Source organism: Apteryx mantelli, chromosome 24 (assembly GCF_036417845.1).
Source record: "Apteryx mantelli isolate bAptMan1 chromosome 24, bAptMan1.hap1, whole genome shotgun sequence".
Taxonomy (NCBI): domain Eukaryota; kingdom Metazoa; phylum Chordata; class Aves; order Apterygiformes; family Apterygidae; genus Apteryx; species Apteryx mantelli.
In genome coordinates, this window is record NC_090001.1 from 5,161,178 (window position 1) to 5,165,965 (window position 4,788).

The window sequence follows — 4,788 nt, forward strand, 5'->3', positions numbered from 1 at the left end:
CAGGCTGAGTGCTGACCCTCGCAGGCAGCAGAGTTCCTGCCCGGGGCACACAGCACCCTGGGGGGCAGGAACACTGCTCTGAATGGCAGCCCTGCCTAGACCTGTGGCACACCCTGGCTTCACACCCATGCAGCTCTCCCTGGCAGAAGGCAGCAGGACACCCTGTCCCTGGCATGCTGTGACAGAGAATGCCCTCCTGCACTCTGGAGAAGCCAGGAGAGCAAGCCTCAAGAAAACTCTCTGTTGTGGGCTGGGTTTAGAAGACCCCTCCAGCAACAGCAGTAGCATTGCCCTGCAGCCAGAGCCTTACCGTGCAAAGGGCTGGGAAGATTCCTCCCACAAGGAGCTCTCCTCTGGCTTCACACTCCACACTCCCTTTCACTTCTCTCTGCCTTCTCTCATGGATGTCAGCAAGAGCAGGCAGTGCCCACAGCCCTGCTGCTCTTGACAGGGGAGCTGCTCCTGCAAAGAGTTGTCTCCCAGCAGTGCTGCCACATTGCCAGGAGCTCTCTCCATCCCAGGAGCCTGCCTCTGCTCAGCAACAGTGGTCCAGCTGAAGGCGTGAATTTCTCTCTCCCTTGTGCTTCCTCCTCCTGGGACACGGTCACTGAAGTAGACTGAAAGAATCACCTCTGGGCTTTTTCTCAAGAGTGGAGATAGACCCATTCCAGCATTGCACTTTATCTCATCAGAGGATGGTTATCTAGGACACATGGAAATGTCCCACTCTGGAAGACCCTATTCCCCTCTCTTAACTAGGCAGGACACTTGTGAAGATCTTTGCCAACATCGTGAGCCCTCTGTGAAAGCAGCTGCAAGTGGATGAGATGAGGTTTCGTACAGATGCGAAGGCTTCCATAAATGCACCTGGCTTCCATGGGTGACTTAGGGTGTGGGTCCACCTCCTGGTACCTCTGCTGTGCTGCAAATTCCTCCTCCCACAACTGCTGTTACTGCCAGCCCCCTCAGCAAATGCTATTGTGCCCCCTCCTTTTCCTAGAAGGTTGCGGTGCCATACAGGACGAGTGCAAGACCCTTATAATAAATGCCAGCATGTCTTGGGTGCCTTTGTGTGAGTGCCCCAAAGCCTCCATAGCTTGACCTGAGGCACCCAGCCAATGGCACCCAGCCCTCAGTGCTCTGTGGACCCAGCTGTGGAGCCAGGACTGCTGCTGCAGAGCCTGCGCAGCCAGGACAGCTGGCATTTGAGCAGACCTCCAGGCTGGGGCTGTCTCATTGCTTAGGCCTCATTTCAAAGCCTCTGCACCCTTTGTCCCTTCCCTGGGGCGCCTTGTCCAAGTAACTAAAGGGAAGGAAGGAGGTTCCTTTGGGCTCAGGAGGCCTTCAGGACTCTCAACTATTCCTCCATTGTATCTGTAACTTTTGTATTACTAAAGAAAATGCCCATCTGCACATGCCTAGCTGGAGGTTGCTGAGGGGATGGGGGTGGAAAGCAGCAGCCTGCTGTGCCCAAAGAAAGCAGGATCCTTCCCTCTGAAAACAAAAGCATCACCCAAGGAGCCAGCTCTGTGCCTGCCTGAGCTTGTGCTGCTCATTTGCACAGGCCTTGTGAGCCCAGAGTGCCTTGGCCAACTTCTGGTGTTTCCACAAGAGCTTCCCTGTGTGTCTGGGCTGAGGAGCCAAGGGAAGGCAGCGAGCAGAGCAGTGGCTGTGGAGTGTGCAAGTGGCGAGTGTGCTGCATCCATCTCTTCTTGTTGGCTCCTGCTTGTAAGTAGCAGATCCACCAGCTCTGAGGGGCAGAGACAGTGTGTTTGTAGACTAGGTGGCACAGCAGAGGTCTGGCATCAGGTTGATGCCTGGTGCAGTGCTGAGTTGATCTGACAGTGTCAGCAACCCTTTGCAGTGCAGCTGCTCCCTCAGCTGATCTCTGTACCTGGACACTAGGAGTGGAAGTGGCATCCTGCTGTCATTGTGTAGGTGCTGCAGTGCAAAGGCTCCCAGCTTGGACTTGATGGTCCTAAAGGAAAAGCAAGACCAATTACTCCCTTTTGTGATTTGTGCCCAGGTGACAGAGTGGAGCTGTCGCATGACCTGCAGAGAGTCTTGCAGGAGATGAAAGCTGTTTGCAGAAGACTGTTCTGTACGGAGTGATAACAGTGTAATCAAGGGCCATGCGAGTGGCCCAGGTGAGCTTCTCCTCTGCGAAGGTTTGCACTTTTCAGATCCCTTGTGATTCGGTACCAGCTAGGGCAGCAGCAGGCACATCGATGCCATTTGTGCTTGTGAGGTCAGTTGTGCCTCTGAAGCTGGTAGGCCAACAGCATGCCCATAGCTTTGGTGATGATGGTGAGGTCCCTTGTGTCTCAGTGCCTCAGAAACAGGGAGCAGGCCCATTGCTGCTGTTTGTGCTTGTTTAGGTCAATTGTGCCTCAGTCGCTAACAGGCCAGGAGCAGATATACGGCTTCATGGCTTCCTGTGAGGTCACTTCAGCCTCAGCACCTGACAGTCCAGCTCGATGCAGATTGCTGATGTTTGTGTTTGTGGAGTCCTTCGGCCTCAGGATCTGCTAGGCCACCAGCAGCCCCATTGCTCCTTTTTGTACTTGTGAGGTGACTTTTGCTTCAGTGCCTGCTTAGACAGCATCAAGCACATTGGTGCTTTTGTGCTTGTGAGGTCACTCGTGCCTCAGTGCCTGATAGGCCAGGAGCAAGCCCATGGCTTCAAGGGAGATTCTGAGGTCATTGTTTCTGGAGAGTCTGATAGGCCAGCGGCAGAGCCCTTGCTGCTGTTTCTGGTTCTGAGCTCATTTCCCATGAGCACCTGGTAGAGCAGTGGTGTGGAGGTTAGTGCTGTTTGTGCTTCTGAGGTTCGTGTGCCTCAGCGCATGCCAGGCCAGCAGCAGGCACATGGCTTCAATGCAGAGTGTGAGGGCACTTTTGTTTGAGCATTTGAGAGGCCAGTGGTAGGCACATGGCTGCTGTTTTTGCTTGTGAGGTCACTGTTGCCTTACTATGTGACAGGCCAGCAGATGGCACGTGGCTTTGATGAAGCCTGTGAAGTCACTACTTCGTCAGAACTGGATAGGCAAGCAGCAAGCAACTTCCTTTGATCCCCACTGTTAGGCCACTTGTGCATCTGTAAATGACAGGCAACAAGGAGACACATTATTGCTGTTAGTAGTTGTGTGGTCACTTGTGCCTCAGTGCCTGATAGGCCAGTGCTGGTCATGTGGCTGCTGTTTGTGGTTTTTGAGGTCACTTGTGTCTCAGTGCCTGATAGGCAAGTGAAAAGCACATGGCTGCTCTTTGTGCTTGTGAGGTCACTGGTGCCTGAGTGCCTGATAGGCCAGTGCTGGTCATGCGGCTGCTCTTTGTGGCCTGGGTGGCTGCTCTGAGGCCCTAATAGGGCAGGGCTAGGCCCTTGGCTGCTCTTTGTGCTTGTGAGGTCACTTGTGCCTCACTGCCTGACTGTTCGATAGAACAGCATTTGCTTAGCACTTGGAGCTAAATCTACTGAAGCCTAAGGCCACACATTACTGAACTTTTCCCTAAATTGTTCGAGCCATTTGGAACAAGGAGGAAACAAGGAGATAAGGAAGTAACAAAAGAGCTTCAGCAATGCTTAGTTAGTACCATGACTCCGCCTGGAGACAATGGGGAAACCAACCAGGACTGAAGAAGCTACTACTTGTGGAGCAATCAATCAGTGGTGCAAGAAATCGGAGAATGGACAAAGAACTTAAGCCATAGGGGTATAAATACGCAGGGAATTTTCCATTTGGGGATCCCTCAGAGGAGGCACCCAGCTTGAGCTGTAATACTAAGAAAATCATCTCGTAAAAAATTCTTTTGTATCTTTTGGATAAAGCAGAAACCTAGAGTCATACCCTGTTAGGGACACTGGATTGAACAATTTCCCTAACAGTTCGGCACCCCAGATGGCAACCACCATCGGATCCTCTTATCTCCAAACTTCCAACGGCTGGCGTTGGGTGAGTCACCTAGGAGCTTTGGTGATGGGAGGTACCGACTGGTGTGTTTTCAAATTGCGCATCTAAATTTTGGGGATAGTGGGTTCGAGTCCCACCTCCGGAATTTGAGAGGGTTCCAGTCCCATCTCAGTCTGGCCGGAAGGGGGAGTGCACAGCCTGATCAGCGTAAGGCGCACTGCAAGACTCCGATACACATGGGAAACGTACCCGGGGTAGAGAAGGGGACGCCCTTAGCTGAGGTACTGGAAAACTGGAGAAAGACTGACAGTACTGTAGGGTTAGGAGAAGAGAAACTAGTGACCTTGTGCCAGGAAGACTGGCCCCTCCTTACCCAGGAGGGCAGCCCAGCTGAACGGTGGCCACTGCAGGGGACTTTGGACCAACAAGAACTGACCTTTTTACAGCATCGCCTAGAAGACAGATTCCTGGGACAAATGCATTATTGGTATGCATGGGATGACTAGAAATGGTTCACTAGAAAAAGGGAGATGTCTAAAAACCAGAGGAAAGTTTCTTCCCAGAATACTGGAAGTAGTGCAGCTGCTAAAACGCTTGTGGAAACCGCTCCACCCTATGCACTGCCCTCTGCTTCAACTTCTCTATACTGCCCCTTGCCTTCCACCTCCGACTTTCAAGTCCCTTTGCAAGTCGTTCCTGTGCCGGGAGCCACCCCACCACATCAGGACAGGGTACCTCAAGTAGCTACAACGCGAGTTTACGAACCCTGGGTACTCCAAGATTTGATTGCATGGAGTCCACAAACTGCCAGGCTTAGGGAGGATCTGGGAAAGGTTTTGCAAGTAGTAAGGGAAATATTTCACACATATGACCCCAC